Here is a 22,890-nt window from a genome sequence, read left to right on the forward strand (position 1 = left end):
TGCTGGTGGCAGCCACCACTAGTCCATGTAGTGATAGTGATCACCAAAAATAGTAATCAACGTTATTTCAGAAGGAAAACAAAATGACAGCACACTAAGCGGTAGAAAAACAGGGGCTATAAAATGAAGTACCTTTGTGAAACGGCATTGTTGGTAACATCTTTGGCAGCATCGACTGTGGAAACGATCACCATACTTGACGATATTCTTATGGAGCTTCAAAATGAACTGAGGCATAAAAGAACCTTAACAGTTATACCAGCAACAGGGAGAAACAAAATTTGGACACTTGTCATCAGTCGAGCAAAATTAGAAGAGCAGAATGAGGAGATAAGAAAAAAAAAATATCAGTTACATAAAGAATTAACTAATTGCAATGCACAAGGTTCGCTAGAACAAATGCACCATCTGGAATCAGAAATAACTGATCTCATATCAGAAAGTCAAAGATTAAGAACAGAAAGTAAATCAACTCCACTGTCCTTTGCCACAGTTGCGGCCGCTGGCTCAGCTTCAAAGCTGAAGAGCAGAGTAGAAGACTGCATATAGCAATCTAAATCAAAACAGTCGAGTGTTCTCTTCTTCAAATTGGAAAACAATCACGACGCCAATCAATCCCACACAAGACAAAGTAAAAATAAAAGCAGTCAGATCCACAACAAACACAGTCATCTTAGAAACAGAAACACAAGCAGATAAAAGGAAAATCATAGAAAAGACAGCCCAACTAAAAGATATTAGATGTGAAGAGCCGAGGAAATTCTGACCTCCCCTCGCAGTGTATCGTGTTGGAACTACTCTAACTGATCAGGACTTCCTGGAGTAACTATATGACATCAGTTTAAGTGAGCACATCTCTAAGGAGGAGTTCTACAAGAAAGTCAAAATGAAGTTCAAAACAGGCTCAGAAGGTAAATGAGCAGTTAATAACATCCTGGAAGTCACTTCAAGGGTTCGTTTTTTCTGCTGCAAAGGGAAAAAGTTTATGTTGAGTTCTACTCTTTACACATCAAAGATTTTGTGGCTGCTCAGAAATTTTTTAGTTGTTGGGCCCTAGGTCACCTACCAAAATGTTGCAATAAAGAACCTGTATGTGAAAAATGTGCAAAGCCAGCCACAAGAAGTTAGAATGCTGAGAGGAAGCCACAGTTGGATGTATACCATGAAATTACAGGAACAGGACTTGTGATATGGCAGGGGGACCTGACTGCCCTATCTACAAGAAATTCTATGACTGGCAGTTAGAGCACATCGAATATGACATTATTGACAACGTTCACTAACAAGGAGCACAACTACAATGGTCAGACACTGAAGCCCTCCTTACAGGTGGATGTAGGTGTGCAAAGAAACAATACATGCAAGTGAAAACATAAGTAACCATCAACTAAAATGAGAGATTGGTGGTGTGCAGTCACTTAGCAACAACATGTGGGTATTGCACAATCAACAGAGCTAGAAACAAACACACTTACATTACTGCAAACTGACATAATTATGGCAAAGATATTTTAACATCACTGATTAAATAGATGAGGTGTGTGCAGGGAGCCGTTGAGTACCCCATAGGAAGGCAGATAAAACACAAAATGATCCATTGGACAATCTTCCAGACCAAACTTCTGCTACAAGAGGAAGAGCTGGAAGAGGACATTTTCTACCAATGTAGTGGGCAATGTAACAAAACAGTCAGAAAACAAACACAAAAGGATACATAGGGCACGTCACTGAGACCAATACATATTCATTTCACAGCACTGAAAAATAAGGAACAGTTATACATATTGACACACCAGTACAAGAAACATGAAAAGATACGACACCTGTTGACAGTTCACTAGGTCAAAACACAGCATTAAAATTACATTCAGAATATGATTCTAGTAAATGCAGACTTTACATAAAGCCCATACATTTTACATATGGTAGCAGCACACACGGTATGGACGCACAGTGAAAATAGCCACAAAGAAAAGACTCAGTTGCCAAATAACTTTGAAATAGGCAAACAGTATTAAAAAAAACAACAGAGATATTGAAAGTAGAATGTTAAATACAAACAATCTACCTAATAATACAGTTAAAAATACTTCATCCATATGCAGTTCCCAGTGTACACAAACAATAGAGGAAGACAAATCTCAGGATGTTTTACAGGACACACCCAGAAACCCCAAACAACACAATCATAATGAATTGATTACGGCAATTTTGAGAGTAACTTATGCATAAGTAGCTAACAGCGAAAACAATCAATTATTGATAAAATTATTTAATCATATTTAAAAAGAAAGATGATGAGACTTACCAAACAAAAGCGCTGGCAGGTCGATAGACACACAAACAAACACAAACATACACACAAAATTCTAGCTTTCGCAACCAACGGTTGCCTCGTCAGGAAAGAGGGAAGGAGAAGGAAAGACAAAAGGATATGGGTTTTAAGGGAGAGGGTAAGGAGTCATTCCAATCCTGGGAGCGGAAAGACTTACCTTAGGGGGAAAAAAGGACAGGTATACACTCGCACACACACACATATCCATCCGCATATACACAGACACAAGCAGACGTTAAAGTAACCTCTGGCGTGCCACAGGGGAGTGTTATAGGACCATTGCTTTTCACAATATATATAAATGACCTAGTAGATAGTGTCGGAAGTTCCATGCGGCTTTTCGCGGATGATGCTGTAGTATACAGAGAAGTTGCAGCATTAGAAAATTGTAGCGAAATGCAGGAAGATCTGCAGCGGATAGGCACTTGGTGCAGGGAGTGGCAACTGACCCTTAATATAGACAAATGTAATGTATTGCGAATACATAGAAAGAAGGATCCTTTATTGTATGATTATATGATAGTGGAACAAACACTGGTAGCAGTTACTTCTGTAAAATATCTGGGAGTATGCGTGCGGAACGATTTGAAGTGGAATGATCATATAAAATTAATTGTTGGTAAGGCGGGTACCAGGTTGAGATTCATTGGGAGAGTCCTTAGAAAATGTAGTCCATCAACAAAGGAGGTGGCTTACAAAACACTCGTTCGACCTATACTTGAGTATTGCTCATCAGTGTGGGATCCGTACCAGATCGGGTTGACGGAGGAGATAGAGAAGATCCAAAGAAGAGCGGCGCGTTTCATCACAGGGTTATTTGGTAACCGTAATAGCGTTACGGAGATGTTTAACAAACTCAAGTGGCAGACTCTGCAAGAGAGGCGCTCTGCATCGCGGTGTAGCTTGCTCGCCTGGTTTCGAGAGGGTGCGTTTCTGGATGAGGTATCGGATATATTGCTTCCCCCTACTTATACCTCCCGAGGAGATCACGAATGTAAAATTAGAGAGATTAGAGCGCGCACAGAGGCTTTCAGACAGTCGTTCTTCCCGCGAACCATACGCGACTGGAACAGGAAAGGGAGATAATGACAGTGGCACGTAGGGTGCCCTCCGCCACACACCGTTGGGTGGCTTGCGGAGTATAAATGTAGATGTAGATGTAGAAGACTGGAAGAACGGAATAATTGTCCCAGTCTTTAAGAAGGGAAATAAAAAAGAATGCAAGAACTATTGGGGGATTACATTGATGAGTCATTGTGCAAAGACTTTTGAGAATATTTTGGAAGCACGAATTTGGACAAAATTAGAAGAAAGAAAGAGAGAAGAGCAACATGGCTTCGGAACAGGAAGGTCCATGGTGGATCTAATTTTTGCTGTAAGACAGCTGCAGGAACAGCACTATGAATATGGAATAGATCTACTAATGACCTTCCTGGACAATGAAAAAGTGTATGATAGTGTACGTAGATGCAAAGTGTGGAAAGCTCTGGAGAACAGAGGAGGAGCAAAACAGATTATTTGGAGGATAAGGGAAATGTACCATGGAATTGTACTTAGGACCGAGAATCTGCCAGCTGTTTCCCTACGACAGAGCATACCGACAAAATGATACTTAGGATGGAGAATCTGCCAGCTCTGCAGACTCTGAGGACAAGCGTGTGCATAAAGAGGTGAAGGTTTGAACATAGACAAAGTTTATAAGGACTTTATCAGGGCAAATGGGCACGTTTATTATGATGCTACAGAGACAACACGTAAGTGCTATGCCTTTACTAGAAACCCCCCACTGTGAAGATCTTACAACTAAACTGCAATAGGAGCACTTTGGTTGGAGTGGAACTGGGCAGACTTGTGAATGAAGTACAGGCAGATACAATCTGTCTCCAAGAGCCATATATGCGTCGCACGAGACTTCCAGGCCTTCCCAAACATCTCATAACAGTTACCAGGTCCTAAAATGCAAAGGCTGAAATTGTAATAGTGAACATAAATTACACAGTCAGAAAAGTAACACAGCTTTGTTCTGGACATGTAACCACAGCTATGGATGAATGAGAATTTTGGATTCCATATCCATGTGTGCACAGTATTCACATGACATAGAGCCTTTTGCAGCCATTGTCATTTGATAAGTGGTGCTATTCCACCACTTCATACACATTGCACCCAAGTTTTAACTGTCCGCCACTTGCTGATGGAATGCCCATTTTTTAACTGTTTACATTCTCGCTTCGGGTTGCTGTCCGAGTTATTGGCCATTTTCACAAATGATGTGCAGGCTGTCGACCACGTTTTACTTTTTATCCGGCAAAGCAATATGGCGAAGGCCATTTAATTTTTAGTTTTGGACCTCTGTTTCTGTATGTTGTCTTTTTTAGCCCTTTCTCCATGTCCCAGTTTTTAGCTGTCTTCTCTTATATCAATTAGAACTGATGTGTAGTCGTTTTTTAACTCCTCTCTGTCTTCATGTTCTATAGTTTTGACTTGGGTGCAAGTGATCCCAGTTGTTTTTGCACCTTAAAGCAAAAGAAAATCAAACCAAACACACACACAAACTTCACATCAACAAAAACAACATTTTCTTCTAAGCAAGGCTGACTGGCAAAAATTAGGGATGTGGTTGAAGAATTTTCCCTCCATACTGTCAATGGTAGCATGGACTATAAAGCTCACATTCTGACGGATATGCTTCAAAAAGCGCAACAATTAACTATCCCAAAGACCGACCATGCACTGAAACAGAAACTCCCCTGGTTCACTAAGTTAACAAAACAAGGGCAGACATAGAGACAAAAGGAAACATTTCCAAAAAGCAAAAACAGGCACAAGAGAGGGGGGGGGGTGTAAGATTGGAACTATACCGTGATGCGAAACAAAAATAAAAAACAAATTATACAAGACCAGACAGGATCACTGGAACAATTTTTTCAAATTTCAGCTACAACAACGTTTACACTTCTAATAGGTAAGGTAAAGATGCTGACCGTACAGTCAACTTTTAAGCACATAGATGGCACTACTTCAAGGGGCTGGAGGTGTTCAGCAGAGAACTTGCTGAACACAATTCCTGATGATGAAAAAGCGAATGACCAGCAACATCACACAGACTTATGACGACAAATGGAGGACACCTACACAAATGGCTCCGTTACTGTCCCATTTGCCCAGGAAGAGGTAGTGTTACCAATAAAACAAAGAATAAGAAGACTCGCAGTCCAGATGGCATACATCCAGAAAACACTAAAAATACTGTTTCACATGTAACAGAGCACTGAATGAAGCACTGCCATGTGGAAAACAATGAACGCAGTAATCATAAAAAAATCAGAGGATCAGGGCCTAGCAGACCCAAAGAATTACAGGCCCATCTGGCTCTCGAACACTTTGGCTAAGGTGCGGGAGGGGCTCCTGTGCAACCATCTATGGTCACACAGGACGCTATCTGACCTTAGTCCACATGATTACGGTTTTAGACCAAAAATCTCAATAGACAATGTAGTTAACCAGGTACTGGAAATAATACAGGACATACATGAAAAATAAGCAGTAGCAATAGGTATAGCACATGCCTTCAATAATCTCTGGTGGCCTGCCTTGTTCACGAATCTATGTATGCAGACACCAACAGTCTTAACAATAGCTTACTCAACTACTGCAAAGATGGGTTGATGCAGTGGGAAGCAGGAACACAAAAGGATGCCCATAAGGCTCAGTCTGTGCGCCAGTTTTCTGGGATGTTGCCATAGACTGAAGATTGGTCTTTGCAGTGCGCGGAGACGTGTGAGAGGAAATGCTGACGTGATCGGTGCTCGGTGATACCAACAGAAGCTGGAATGTTTAGCTTCACCATGTAGTTTGGATACTCCAACTGCTAGGCCACTGGCGTTGGCAGAAATGTAAAAACAGGGAAGTCGACATGAAGTGTTCTGGACAAATCCGTTATGTGACAAAAGCAAAAGACGGACCCATGGGATACCTTTCATTGTGCCACTTACAAGGAGTTACCATTGTTAGCAAAGTGGTTATTGCCAAGCTTGAAGGTGCATCGTTTTCCTTTCAATTCTTGCTCTAAGGGGGATAAGCAGACTGTTAGCTTGTTGATGTACAGAATATCTAATAATAAGTCAATACTTAAATATACAGCTCTAAAACCAGCAGTATATTTACTTTTATAGGGTAGTATGTCAATATTTCTTCCGTCAATATATCTATACTTTTTTTTGAAGTATTGAGAGTTGATAATGATATTTTTTAAATAACAATACATCAGATTCCTGATATTTTTCAAAATATCAACAGTCGTAGTAGCAGATCACAGAATAACAACAATACTACAAGTAACACAAACATGGAATTTAGAAATAAGTAGATAATAGAAATAAAACAATGAATTTTCCTGTTTGTACAAGTAAAACAAATAATTATTTGGTTCTTTAGGTCATTATTTTCAAACATGTAAATGTGTAATTTGTGAAATGTATAAGATGCAAACTGTAAAATATGAACTTTATAAAAATGTGCATAAAAGTACATATGAAGTATATCTTCTGTTTTTTGTTTTGTTTTTCTTTTTTAATTAACTGTTTAATTATATAGAAAACAAGAAAAGAACTAAAATTCTGAAAATTGTGTAGCATTCACCTTGTAATCCAATTGAAATTACCCTGTGGTAACTGACAGAGCAATGGTGTGGGGAGGCGGGGCGGCAGTGTTGCCAACTTGTAGACAGCCACACTTCACAAGGTGCTGCATGTACCTACATAACAAAGAACACAGCAAGCATGTGGCACTCAAGAAAGAACTACCTCTGGGTGGCAGCTGGTCTCTACCACTCGGCTCACTGAAAAGTCAATCACAAGGTCATTTCAGTAAGAGTATAGCAACCTCGGAAAACCATGAAAACCCAAGTCAGGATGGCCAGATGGGGCACTAACCTCACTCCTCCCGTATGTGAATCCAGTACATTAAAACTAGCTTAGCCACCTCGCTCAGTACATGACTTGCAAAGAAAATGATATGCATCTAGCTTACAAGAAGTGTATGTCATGCACAAGAAGTATAATGAGTGATGTAACTAAAACATGAACCACTTCATAAAATTACACACACACACCTGCCAATACTATACCCATCACAACTGTTCTTATAACAGATTCCTATTTCTGAGGAGTCTGAAATAGAGATAACAGGATACCAACAGCAGGAACATTCTTTTGCAATGACACACACGGCATAGGTGCTGCATCTATTAACAAATTAAAAAGTGCTCAACAATAAATGAGGACCTGGTATTTCTGTAAGGTAACATATTCACTTACACTCTAGAAACACTCAACGACAAATGTTTTTAGCTCTGCTCTAAAAGTCATTTCCTTCTCCATCCTCTTTATATATGTTGGCCATGCATGATAAAGAATAGCACAAAAGTGGCTCACTTTTGTCTGAGGATGAGTTGTTGCTTGCTGTAAATGGAGGGACCCACAGTTGCGAGTGTTATAACTATGGTAATCGCTTTTAGTTTGCAGGCCTGCAAGATAAGCCTTTGTCATCAACTCACATTTGTATGTGTATGGGGAGTGTACTGTAGTCATACACAACTTTTTAAATAGCCCTATGTGATAAGATTCAAATACCTTTTTTCTGTAATGTAAAAATTTCATTTAAAAGACTCTTAGTTTCACCTCAGAAAACTATTTTATAAGCTATAAGGGATTAGAAGTAACCAAAGTGAGCCATTCTAGCACCTTCTGAGGAGTGTATTTCAGAGAAAAGCTCTCAAACTAAGTCTCTGAGAGAGATTTGTTACATGATCTTTCAGATTGTCTTCATCAACATACTTTCCTAAAAGTTTTGTACATCATACTCTTTATAACGCACTTCTGCCCAGTACCAGTTGGAATTCTTGGTTTTGGTTCATTTTTACAAACTGCATGTAATCTTGCACTGTATATCCAGTTTGGCAATGGAAATTATTCCTGAAAGTTAATGTCCAGGTGACTAATAAATGCAGATGCTTACAAAAATTTTGTAAATCATTTCCTAATGCAATGTTCATACCTGTTGACAGCTGTGTAAGAGAACACTTTACAAAGCATGGTGTGCATAGGAGTAACAGAGGTAAAGAAATTGTATGTGCCAACATAATAAAAGCCATTTTATCAGCATTTAAAGTCACTAGAATTCCAATTCTCCTGCCTGTAATGGCAAATGTAGAGGGCCCAGCTATACCTGTGTAAACAGTGGAAGCACTGATAGAAACATTGTCACAAACTTTAGGTGGAGCAACAGTGATTTTCCCGTCTCAAAAAGCAACCATTAAACATACAACTATCTTCGTGCCTTCATCAACAGCAATTTCAGAAACTTCATCAGCTGCTGACCTTTCATCAGTACTGTCACCCAAGACCCTTCGTCAATATTGGTCCCTCCACAGTCTTTAGCAGTTTAAGACCTTTCACCACCTGGTGTGTGTGTACATCATCAGCAGTATCAGAGGCAAGCAGAAGCAGCACAAGAAACGGGAAACACACAACTCTGCTTGATTTTTGGTACCCAGCCTTATTTCCAGGACTAACCTAACTCAAAGAACTGCTAGTACACTCCCTACAAACTCTGACTGCAATTTACAGCAGAACAGTGTCGTGAGAACATTGCACTGAAATCCTTTTTAATACACTGCCTATTTATGTGATAACTGCTTATAGATCTCCTTCAGGAAAGCTAAGTATGAGTTCAGAGTTATTCAATTTGAACTATGTAATGCTCAAGCCGCCATTGAATGTACCATGAAAACTTGTTTCGACGCCTTTAATGGAGGTCTGGATGACATTGTCATTTTTCAAAAACATTTAGAGAACATCTAAGCCACCTTATAACCATGTTGATGTGTGTTCTGCCTGGCTATCTCAACTTCAGTTTGAAAAAGAACCTCTTTGTTGCCAGAGAAATAAAAATGTTTGAGCACCTAGTGACTGGCAGTGGTGTCCATCACAATCCAGTGAAAATAAGAGCAGTCGGAGATTTTCTGACACTCAGCACATTTGTGATGTGAGAAGTTTTCTTGGAATGTGCTAATATTATCAGTGATTCATAAAGGACTTCTGTACCAAGGCATGGTCCCTTGCAAGAACTACTACAGGGAGATGCCAAATTTTCCTGGAACGAGGTGCAAAGATAGACTTTTTTTTGCTCTTAAGAAGATCCTAACACGATCTCCAGTCTTTAGTGTTGCGAGACAAGGATGCCAAGACAGAACTTCGTACCAACACTAGTGGTTACGGGATGGGTGTAGTTCTAGTACAAATTCAGGAAGGTGCTGAAAAGGTGCTAACTTACGTTTGTAGAGTACTGTCCAAGTCCGAGATGAACTACTGTACTACCTAAAATGAGTGGCTTGCAGTTGTTTGGGCCATCAACATGTTCCAGCTTCATTTATTGTTATCCAATGGGATGAAATTTGGTTAACCCTCTCACCATTCTGACAGACCAACATTCTCTATGCTTACTGACTAGTCTGAAGGATCCATCAGGTTGACTGCCGACAGTGGCACTTAGGCTTCAGGAATGCAAGGTCACAGTGATACACTAAAACAGGTTGCAGACTGCCTTTCAAGGCATCCTGTGGCAGAAGACAGCAGTGTGGACAAAATCTCAGTCATTACTTCATTCAATCACATTGCTACTGAACAGATCCAGCATTGCTGAAAACCATAGAAGCCTCTAAGGATGAGGAACCAACAAAAGAAGAATTCCAATTAATAAAGTGAACATTGTATGTGATGAACTATAATCCAATGGTTCATAAATGGTTGTTCGTCATCCCACCTCATCTACAGCCAGATATTCTGAAATATTCCCATGATACTCTGATATCTTGTCACATGGAATTTGTGAAGACACTAGATAGAATCAGACAAAGGCATTACTGTCCAGATCTGTACTGATCCATTAGGCATTATGTTAGCCACTGTAAGCTATGCCAGTGACAGAAGCACTTACTGAAATTACATCTGGGGTCTCCCATAAGTCCAAACCCTTGCCCACATCATGGTAAATGGGCAGGAGCCCAAAGTAGGGATGTGACTGATGGGGTGATGTATGATGGAGACTATGTGTACCCAAGGACCATTCTGGTAGCTGTGAAGACCCAGCAGGAACCCTGAAAAGTGAGGACTATCGGGACTCTGGTGAAGATGTGGTGGCTTGTAGTATGTCTGGTTGGCTTCCCAAAGACAAAGGAAAGAAAACCCTGATTAAAAATTACCCATCCTCTGGAAGGAGTTGGACATATGCCTGACAACCTGCTCCATAGAAAGAACTCATGTCACAGAACTTCAACAAACTGAAGGTGAACCAATCAGTTGTGACAAAAATGACAGGGAAAGGTTAGTGATAATGGACAAACAGTTGTGGGAGAAAGAGTAGAAATATAAAGTGCAAATCAGATTTATGTAATGTAATCTGGAATGTGAAGCCTCTGTATCACCCAGGGAGCCTGACAGAGCAACCAGGTGAAATAATGAAACTGAAAAGGAGTATCATAGCTCTACAGGAAGTAAGGTGAAACAAAAGTGGAATCCTAGGAAAGTGAGGAGCTAGTATGTTCTATAGTTTTAGTGCAACCAAGTGGGGTAGCACAGTAGTTAGCACACTGGACTCACATTTTGGAGGATGATGGTTCAAATCCACATCCAATTATCCTGATTAAGGTTTTCCGTGATTTCCCTAAATCGCTTGATTCAAATGCCAAGATGGTTCCATCAAAAGGGCATGGCCGCTTTCCTTCTCCAGCCTTCCCTAATCTGAGCTTGTGCTTCATCTCTAATGACATCATTGTCGACGGGACATTAAACACTAATCTCGTCATCCTCCTCCTCCTCCTCCTCCTCCTCCTCCTCCAGTTTTAGTGTGGATAAGTATGAGCTCGGTATGGGCTTAAGCACCTTGTGATTGGGTTCACTTGTACCAGTGCTAGGCTCTCAACACTGGATGAAAGTGAAAATTTTCAATTATTTAATAATCAACGCCCATGCTCCAACTGAGGAAAAAAGAAAAGGACTTGTTTTATGAACTCAAGGAAGGAACACATGATTACTGCCCAGTCTACAATGTAAAAATAGTCACTGGTGATCTAAATCCTCAAGTGTGAAGAGCACAGATATTTGAACCAACACAAGTCACCAAATGGGAACATTGCTAACCTGATTGATCATGTGTTGATTAATGCAAAGCACAAGTTAGAACTCCTGGACTTAAGGAGCCTCAGAGGCCCAAATGGAGACATTGACCATTTTTTGATATGGGCACAAGTGAGAGTTAGACTCTCCAGTGCATCTAAAGGAACTCATACAAAAAAACAGAAATATAATGTGAGAGCTCTAGAATCATCTGTAGTTACAAAGCAGTATGAGGAGAAGATCTCACAAAAAAGATAAAGAATACGGTGGAGATGTCAGCAACGAACCAAGGCACATAAGATGTCCATAGTGTGATACTGATTATGAGATTGCAACAGAAGAAAAGAATGTGGTATACAGAAAAATGTTACAGTCAAATTGCAGAAGAGCATGAATGAGAGTTTGTAAAGAAAAAGGAGGACTAAAAGGATCCATCAATGAAAAAAAGAGAGAGTAGATGAAAGCAAACATTAGAGTATTATAGTTTCTGAGTAATTGAATGAGGCAAGGGAATTGTGTAGGAAGGTAAAAGCTGCTTGGAAACAGCCCATTTGAATTGACAAAGTGTTTCCATAATACTTGCGAGTTGATCAGATCTAGCAGCATGCTTCTGAATTGCTTTGACATCTTTGTTTAATCCAACCTGTTGGGAATGTACTCAAGAATGGGTCACACAACTGTTCTGTACATGGTCTGCTGTTTAGACGAGCTACACTTTTCCTTAAAGTCTCCCAGTGAACGGAAGTTGACCATTCGCTTTCCATACCATCCGTATGTGCTTGTTCCATTTCATCTACGTCCAAGCTCTGTAAACCACTTTGACATTGCACAGGGTACATCTTATTGTATCAGTTATTAGGGTTTCTTCCCGTTCCATTCACATATAGAGAGCAGGAAGTATCTCTAGTTATTCTAATCTTGTCTTCACGAACCGTATGCGAGTCATATGTAAGTGGTTGTAATATATTCCTAGAGTCATCATTTAAAACTGTTTCTTGAAACTTTGTTAGTAGACTTTCTTGGGATAGTTTACGTCTATCTTCAGGAGTCTACCATTTCAGTTTCTTCAGCATCATGGAAACACTCTCCCACAGGTCAAACAAATCCATTAATTTTTGTGCTGCCCTTCTCTGTCAGTGTTTAATATCCCATGTTAGTCCCATGTGGTAAGGGTCCCACACACTTCAGCAGTGTTCTAGAATGGGTCGCACAAGTTATTTGTAAGCAATCTCATTTATAGACTGATTGCACTTCCCCAGAATTCTACCAACAAGCTGAAATCTATCACCTGTATTACCCAGAATAGAGCCTATGTGATCATTCCATTTCATATCCATACAAAATGTTACACCCAGGTATTTGCCCGTGTGATCATTCCATTTTGTATCCATACAAAGTTTTATGCCCAGGTATTTGTAGGAGTTGACCAATTCCAACAGTGACTCATTGATATTGTAGTCAAAGAATGCTATGTTTTTTTCATTTTGTGAAGTGCAGAATTTTACATTTCTGAACATTTAAAGCCAGTAGCCAGTATTTGCACCACTTTGAAATCTTATCAAGATCTGAGTGAATATTTATGCAGCTTCTTTCAGGCAGTACTTCGTTATAGATAACTGCATCATCAGCGGAAGGTCTGAGGTTACTATTAATATTGTCCAAAAGGTCATTAACATACAGCTTGAACAGCAAGTGTCTCACTACATTTCCCTGGGGCTCACCCGAAGATACTTTTATGTCTGACAATGTCTATCAAAAGTCATTAATCCAGTCACAAATTTCACTTGATATCCCATACGATCAAACTTTTGATTATAAGTGTAGATTTGCTAGTGAGTCAAATGCTTTTCAGAAATCAAGTAATACTCTATCTACCCGACTACCTGGATACGAAGATTCCAGTTTGTCATGTGAGAAAAGTGCAAATTGGGTTTCACGTGATCGATGTTTCTGGAATCCATGCTGGTTGGCATGGAGGAGGCCATCCTATTCAAGATCCCTCATTATGTTTCAGCTCAGAATATGTTTTAAGATTCTACAACAAAGCGATGTCAAGGATATTGGACAGTAGTTTTGTGGATCACATCTACTACCTTTCTTGTGGGCAGGTGTTACCTGTGATTTCTTCCAACTGCTGGGCACAGTTTTTGTTCAAAGGATCTACAATAGATTATAGTTAGAAGAGGGGCTAACTCAGCTGCAAATTCAATATAGGATCTGATAGGGACTCCATTGTTGTCTGCAGCTTTGTTCTATTTTAACAATTTCAGCTGTTTCTCAACACCATCGACACTAGTACCAATTTCACTCATCTTTCCAGTGTTACAACGATTAAATTGGGGCAAATGTCGTAGATTTTCCTTTTTAAAAGAACATTCGAAAACAGAGTGAAGCATTTCAGCTTTTGCATTGCTGCTGTCAATTTCAGTCCTTGTTTCATTCACTGGAAGACTGGACAGTAACTTTGATGCCACTAATAGTGTTTGCATATGACCAGAATTTCTTTGGGTTTTGTGAAAGATCATTTGATAATATTCTGCTATGGTACTCACTGAAGGCTTCATGCATATTGTTTTGCAACACTACGCCTAAATATTTAATCAGTGTGACCTCATCAAGCAGAACACAACTCACACTGTATTTGAACATTACAATATTGTTTTCTTTACTCCTCTGTATTAACTTACATTTTTCTACATTTAGAGCAAGCTGCTGTTCATCACACCAAATAGAAATTCTGTCTAAGTCATCCTATATCCTTCTGTAATTACTAAACAGCAGTATTTTGCTGTATACTACATGATCATCATCAACGAACATTTGCAGTTTGCTGTTCAATCTGCCTGTTAGATCCATTTATGTATACAGGGTGTTACAAAAAGGTACAGCTAAACTTTCAGGAAACATTCCTCACACACAAATAAAGAAAAGATGTTATGTGGACATGTGTCCGGAAACGCTTAATTTCCATGTTAGAGCTCATTTTAGTTTCTTCCACCTACGCTCAATGGAGCACGTTATCATGATTTCCTACGGGATACTCTACCTGTACTGCTAGAACATGTGCCTTTACAAGTACGACACAACATGTGGTTCATGCACAATGGAGCTCCTGCACATTTCAGACAAAGTATTCGTATGCTTCTCAACAACAGATTCGATGACCGATGGATTGGTAGAGGCAGACCAATTCCATGGCCTCCACATTCTCCTGACCTCAACCCTCTTGACTTTCATTTATGGGGACATTTGAAAGCTCTTGTCTACGCAACCCCGGTACCAAATGTAGAGACTCTTCGTGCTCATATTGTGGACGGCTGTGATACAATACGCCATTCTCCAGGGCTGCATCAGCGCATCAGGGATTCCATGCGACGGAGGGTGGATGCATGTATCCTTGTTAACAGAGGACATTTTGAACATTTCCTGTAACAAAGTGTTTGAAGTCACGCTGGTACGTTCTGTTGCGGTGTGTTTCCATTCCATGATTAATGTGATTTGAAGAGAATTAATAAAATGAGCTCTAACATGGAAAGTAAGCGTTTCCGGACACATGTCCACATAACATATTTTCTTTCTTTGTGTGTGAGGAACGTTTCCTGAAAGTTTGGCCGTACCTTTTTGTAACACCCTGTATAGAGAAGAAGAGCAATCCTGATTCTATTATTGAAGAAGTCTTCAAACCACTCATATTTATGGGACCTATTCTGTCTGCTTGGACTTTCATTAACAGCCTGCAGTGGGGCACCGTGTCAAGCACTTTCTGAAAATTTATGAACATGGAATTTGCCTATTCCCCTTCATCCATGGTTCACAGAATTTTGTGGAAGAAAAGGGCAAACTGAGTTTACAAAAATGATGCTTTCTAAATCTGTGCTGATTTGTTGGCAGGAGTTTTTCTGTCTTAAAGAAATTTATTGTATTCAAACTTAGAATATGTTCAAGAGTTCTGCAGCCTACTAATGTTAAGGATATGTGTCTATAATTTTGGGGATCTGTTCTTTTACCTTTCTTACGTACAGAAGTCGCCGCGTCCCCCCCCCCCCCCCCCTCCCTCCGTTGCTTGGGACTTTGTGCTGGGGGTGTGAGACTCACAATAAATACAAGGTAGGTAAGGGGCCAGTGCTGCAGAGTACTCTGTTAAAACCAAATTGGAGTACCATCCAGACTTGGAGACTTATTTGCTTTCATCTCTTTCAATTGCTTCTTAGCGCCAGGAATGCCTATTTCTATGTCCTCCATACTAAAGTCTGACCAGTGGTCAAACAGTGGTATGTCTGTATGATCTTTTTGAATGAACCGTGTCGTAAATGCGAAATTTAAGACTTCAGCTTTTGTTTTGCTATTTTCTATTGTCATACCAGACTGGTTGTTGAACAACAGGATAGAAGCCAATAGAGGTACAAGGAATAAATGACTTGAACAAAAATACTGGCCAACAGTCTCTGGAGGAAATGAGAATTGCTTTCGAGAAACTGAAGATCAATAGGTTACCAGGTGCAGATAATATTCCAGCAGAACTGTTCAAACAAGGGGACAATGAATTCGAACCAGATTGTCCTGAAAGTGATCATTTCAGTATAGATTGAGGAGAAAATATCCCAGCAAGGGAGAGAAGGATTATATGCCCTATATACAAGAAAGAAGATATATTGGACTGTGACAACTATCGACGAATTACACTGCTAAACTTGGATTACAAAATATTCTCTGACATACTGTCTGACCATCTCCTCCCAATTGTTTAGAGAGAGTGGCTCATACCAATGAGGATTTCTCCCAGAGAAATAAACAGTGCAGCAGATCTTCACTGTATGGGAAATTCTAGAAAAGAAAATTAAATTCAAGATTAGCCTGCATCATCCTTTCATCAACTACAAATCAGTGTACTGTACCACGCCAGCTGAACTAGGAACTGTGGAAAATTGTTAAGGTTTATGAGAATGTCAATGAATGAGGTACAGACTAGTATAAGAATGGAAAGAATGGGGTCTACTCAATGGTATAAGGCAAGTAAATTTTTTGGCATGATACCTTGGAGAATGTCATGTGTGATAGAAACCTTGTATGCAGTGCAATGGTCTTTTACAAACCAGTGCAGATACTAGTTTATACCAGTGACATAGGTAACAATTGCAGTTGCAAGAACTAGGAAGACAGTGGAAAGACATTCATCACACTTAAGCATGCCAATGGGAATATGGAACTAAATATCAACAAACAGAAAACTTAATATGTGGGTGTGGGGAAAGCATGTAGGGAAATCATGATCCCTAAGTACCATTGGGTAATTATACATTTGAGAGAGTAGAGCAGTTTAAATGGATGGGATCAAGAGTCACTCACTCAAATGGCACCTCTTATGAAGTTAAACAGAGATTAAAATTATTTTCCTGAAGGCTCTTCACTTGTATCACTAAATTAACAATATATGAAACACTTGAAAGACCATTGTTTTTGTATGCCAGGGAAACTTAGTTGTTAACGACAAGAGATATTGGATTGCTAGAAGCCTTTGAGAGAAAGGTACTTCGAAGAATCATTGGCCCAAACTGTGAAGGAAGAGAAGCAGGAGGAAATGCAATCATGAACTATACACTATATATGAAGCTCCACCAATTAGAAGAATGGTGAAATCATCCAGATTGAGATGGGTGGGGCAAGTGGCAAGGGTGAGTGCTGTGGAAGTAACTAAAAGGGTATCAAAATTTCCATTATTCCATCCTGGATTTTCCATTGTTTAAAAGAACATGTGATAGAAATCCAGGAGGGTTAAAGAGGATGAGGTTGACCTTGAACCAGATGGCTGGATGGAGCAATGGAGGACATATAGAAAAACGGCTGTAGGGGAAGGAAAGCTCAAGTGTTGAATTGTGATAAGCTGATGGACAATTGTTGAAGAGGCCAAGGTTCACAATGAACTGTAGAACCATAGAAGAAGCATCTGGTACCAATTTGCTTTGCAGCAGCACCATTCTACTGAATTGGCATAATTCTCTTGCAGAGGTTCCAAAGTCTGCAAACGGGAATTGATGGATCATAGTCTGCACTGACTACTTCGTGCTTTCTACTGTCACTAAGTTGTGCCGACTGTCGAAGTTCTATGAACTGTAAAGGCTCCTTGTGGAATACATCTTTTGGAAGCATGAAGCATTCTGTGTGGTGGTCTCTGATTGTGGAAAAGTTTTGCAGTTGGGACTGGCATCAGAGGTAATCTCAGGTTGTAACATCACCCACAGGATGACAACTGCCTACCATCCACAAATGAATGGCCTCACAGAACACTTTGATAAGATGTTGGCAGATATGCTTTCAGTGTACATTAATTTTGAATTGAGAGAGTGTAGTACAGTGCTGTCCATTGTGACATGCATATAACACAGTGAAGTGAGACACTACAGGATTCAAACTGTTCATTCTGTTCCATAGTTGTGATGCTGAAACGACAGTAGATATGCTATTCCCATTTCACTGGGATGATGCTCAGGATGACTATGTGAAACACCAGGACCAAAGAAGCAAGACAGCTGGGTCGCATACAGACCCTGGATGCCCAGCGGAAGGACCAAGAGTGCTGTAATACTGAGCACCAGCCAGTGAGATAAAGCCCAGGAGAGTTGCTAAGGATTTTTACACTTGCAGAAATTGAGACTGCCAGAAAAGTTACTAAATCACTACTTTGGGCCTCCTCGTAGCCTTCGATACTTGCTGGACAATCACATATGAAGTCGAGGATTATGACCCTTCATCAAGAAGCTAAAAATGTAGAGATATCATTCATGTTTTCTGTACGAAACCCTGTTGCAGTCCTTAGGTACAGCTCAACATAGGGGCTTCTCATACAAGGAAACTGAAGACTTGCATGATGATTGTGAAGCTTTGATATAATTATATGTTATTTAGCACTTATGAATATAATAGAGGGAAACATTCCATGTGGGAAAAATATATCTAAAAACAAAGATGATGTGACTTACCAAATGAAAGCGCTGGCACGTCGATAGACACACAAACATACACACAAAATTCTAGCTTTCGCAACCAACGGTTGCTTCGTCAAGAAAGAGGGAAGGAGAGGGAAAGACGAAAGGATTTGGGTTTTAAGGGAGAGGGTAAGGAGTCATTCCAATCCCGGGAGTGGAAAGACTCACCTTAGGGGGAAAAAGGACGGGTATACGCTTGCACACACACACATATCCATCCACACATATACGGACACAAGCAGACATATACAGAGGCAAAGAGTTTGGGCAGAGATGTCAGTGCAGAGATGTCAGTCGAGGTGGAAGTGCAGAGGCCTCGAGGGGGAGTCAAATGAAAACCTTAAAAGTGTAATTAAAAATTGACATTTTGTGCCATTCTTCTGTAAGTTGGCAGTAGTGTACCCAAGGATGTAAGAAAAACCCTACAGCGGGCAGCTTACTACATACAAGCAGAACATTGCTATAATACCAGTTCAAAATGCCTGCCTCACTTCTGAGGAGCACCAAGAAAGAACAGAGTTGCGTCATATCTCTTTTCTGACTTGTGAAGGTACGAAACCTATTGAAATTCATGGGTGAGTGAAGGTCCAGTATGGTGATGTGTGTCTATCACTGCAGCAAGTGTGTGGGTAGAGTAGAAATCTTGAAAATTGCGTGACTTCTATGACAAGTGCTCATTGTTCGTGTCAGGCATACCACATTGTGACACCAGAGTCGACTGCAGCAGTTGAAGCCATTGGGATGGAAAATCACCATACGTCGATGGATGAAATAACTGCAGATCTGAATGTTAGTAAAGGCTCAGCACTTCACATCATTCATTAAGCACTTAAGTTTTACAAAGTTTCTGCACATTCTTTGCAATGGCAGCTCACTCCAGAACTGAAAGAGTGATACGTTGATGTCTGTAAAGAAGTTTTGCAGTGCTTTGTAACAGAAGATGTTTGTTTTTTGTGAAAATCATAACAGGAGACAAAAGCTGAGTACACTACCACCAACCTAAAGCAAGGATTGATGCAATCCCTTATCACCAAAACACAAGAAATTCTGGACACAGCTATCTGCAGGGAAGATTTTGCTGATGCTTCTGGGTTGGATGAGGCATTGACTCAGGACCAAGACACCCTATCCTTATTCTTTCACAACCTTAACATCTTCTCACCCAACTGCTTCACCTGGTCCTCTTCAACCCTTCGTGAACATGGACCAACTCCCATCTTTTTCCATATTAAACGCATCAACCACCAACAGTACTAGCATTTTGACAGCTGTCACCCATTCCACACCAAAATATCCCTCCCACACAGCTTGGACACCTGGGGACAGCATCTCTGCAGTGACAAGAACTCTCTTGACCAGTATACTGAAAGCCTCAAAATCCTTCACAGGCAGGCACTATTCCTCAGACCTAATCCACAAACAGATTTCCTGTGCCATATCCCTACACACCCCCAATCCTCCCACCAGCAGCTTTGATTGTCTATCATCATTCCCTGAAATGAGGGACATCCTAACCAAGAGCCTTCCCACCCCACTAAAGTGGTGTTCCATCCCCACTCAACCTCCAAAACATCCTAGTCCATCCCTATGCCACTCCCATTCCCAACCCTTTGCCACATGGAGCATATCCCCACGGAAGAATCATGTGCAAGCGCTGCTCCCTCCCCCCACAACCTCACGACACTGCACCTGGCCTTGTTCCACTACCATCTAGCCCCCTCGACACTCCTTCAGGCTGTGCTGACTTCTTTCCCACCATCTGTACCCTGCTATCCTCCCCCTTTCCATTCCATATTGCAGCTCTGCGACGCAGCACAATTGTATTGTGGCTGGAGATAGTGGTCTTGTGTGTGTGAGGTGTACTTGCATGTGTGAATGTGTTTTTTTCTTTTCTGAAGAAGACTGGGCCAAAAGCTAAATGTGTAACCGACTTTTCATTGTGCACATATGTAATTTAATGTGTCACTTTAAAGTGAGTAGCAATTTATCCTTTTCGTAATATTATTGATATTCCAACATGAACTTTTCATTGTTTGATTTTGTGTTCCAATTTCGTTCATAGAAAAATATTTAAGGTTTTCAGTTGACTCCCTCTCATAGTAAGCAATAAATATTCCACCTTTCATAATTTTTTAAGGTTGTTGGCATGAAAAGGTTTTGTAGAGGTTTAAATTATGTGTAAACTCTTTTGCATGTCATGAAGTGCTCTCATTCTCAAATACTGAGTGAGTATAGTCTGCGTATTTGCATTCAGTAAGTCATTCTGCCATAAGACATAAGCAGATCTAACTGTAATACTTAGTTATTGCATTAAACCTTTAACATAAAATTATGCCTTGTAATGAGTAGCTCATGACAGCATTTTAAATGTTTAATTCAGCCAATAATTATATAAATATCGAAAATCAAAATTTTGTTGCCCCTGTAAGTTGTACATAGGCAACCTGCAACTGGGTCTGGGTGTTGTGAACTGGGTCTACTGTTTAGTAATATAGATTATGAATGCTGCTTGATTATCATGTCATAAGTGCCGCACTAAACAAGTCTGAATATTACTTGTGCCACTGTGGCGAAAAACGAAACTTTCCTTCACATATGCAGCTGCTGTTTCACTTGACAGTTGCCTTTTACATTTTTGTCAGTACTGAAGCTACCATTGCAGCTTACCTTCCAGGGGGTTGGAAATACATGTCACTATCCCACCGCATAACAGGGGAAGAAAAAAAAAAAAAAAAAAAAAAAACTAGTGACGATAGTCACAAGTCATGGACTGTCAAAATGCAAATTTTTATCATAAAATTGGCTCTACACTCTATCTGCAGATTTAATTGTTGCTGCAAACAGGGGACTTGTCAGTATTCATTCAAGAAAGTATGGGCAGATGTACAATACAGAGCCGGTTTATAATTTTGTCTGCGCCAATAGTCTAAGTGAACTCTAAGCAATTGTATAAGGTTACCTTTTTCTGCTTATGATTAGAAGGTTACCAAAAGGGATCTTACTTTTTATCACACAATGCATCACAATTCTAGAAGCACAGAAGTGCAGTATGGACATGGATCCAAATAAAATTTTGATCACTGATTGTATGTCTATATTAAAGCATATAATGACAAAGTACTGCAGAATATCTACATTATTACACCATCAAAATAATAGAGCAGTGCATTCACTGTAATTGAAAAGGGAAAATCATAGAAATAACTTGTCTGAAAGCACATTATGGAATCAGATACAATGAAGAAATTGATATACTTGTGTAGGGAACAATGCTTTTAAAGATAATATTACCCTACTCAGAATTTAATAACTTCATTAAATCCCACATTAAACTCTTTTGGCAAGTAGAAATCTACACGGTAAAGGAATTAAAAGGCAGTTAACATGCAGAAACTCAAGACAGGATGCCACTGAACCTTGGTTCCACAAAACCAAATGCAGCCAAAGAAGCATTCCAGTTTAATGAACATTATTTTAAGCCATTGTGATTTTCATAGACACCTGTAATGCTTTGGAATTTGTGAGACAGTGTACTGTGATTGCAGAAATGAGAAGTTATTCTGTCTCTCTTGTCAAGAATACCTCTCCCTGTCTCCAATAGTTCTCCACCAGGAACAGTAGTGGTAATTATCTAGACCTAGCAACAAAAGATTTCAACAAAAGTGATTTGTACATTTAGTATATATTATAATAAGTAGCATATATTCATATAAAAATACAGAAAAAACAATAATTTACTTTGTAAGGAAACATGATTGGAGTGTTTACATTATGCTATGTTAGCTATAATTATTCGCTAGAATAAAACTTCAATTTATGTGTGCACTGCTATTATTTAACCTATAAAACATCTTGATTAAACATGTTATTCTCAGTGTGAAACTACTACTGGAAGATCAGTGTGGCAGGGGCTATATTACACTTGAAGGATTGTTATTGTGACATCCTCTAGATACCATTAATCCACACGAAAGGCAGTTTTGGTCTATTTCCATTTGATTCCACCTGCATATTATGTTCTTCCATAGTAAAGTAAATAGGTGCAACCTTAACCTGAAGGTTGGTGTAAACACAGCAGTGCTATTGGAGCTGGTATGCCCTCGCCTCCCTCTGATGTTTGAATCAACTTACCCAACCATTTATAAGAGGACCTACAGTTTAACATGGGATCCAACGATTATGCCACCTGACACTTCTCAAATACAAAAATAATTGCCAAAGTTGACTGGGCCAGTAAATGATTAATATCTTTTCTGTTGGTTGGGCTCCTTCAGTGAAGTAATGCATTTAACTTCTTATCTGTAAAGTCAAGATACACGAATAACTACAGACTGCACAGAGTTTAACCCAGTGAGCACATTTGCAACCACCTCATTCATTATGTTCACAGTGTGTC

General features: G+C 39.8%; 1 protein-coding gene across 2 annotated transcripts in view; it reads left to right on the forward strand.

Annotated features, from left to right (window-relative positions):
* LOC126094561 (phosphomevalonate kinase) overlaps positions 1 to 22,890 on the forward strand; it is a 61,034-nt gene that overhangs the window by 8,462 nt on the left and 29,682 nt on the right. The gene's annotated exons all lie outside the window — the stretch shown is intronic.

This window comes from Schistocerca cancellata, chromosome 8, assembly GCF_023864275.1.
Source record: "Schistocerca cancellata isolate TAMUIC-IGC-003103 chromosome 8, iqSchCanc2.1, whole genome shotgun sequence".
NCBI classification, from domain to species: domain Eukaryota; kingdom Metazoa; phylum Arthropoda; class Insecta; order Orthoptera; family Acrididae; genus Schistocerca; species Schistocerca cancellata.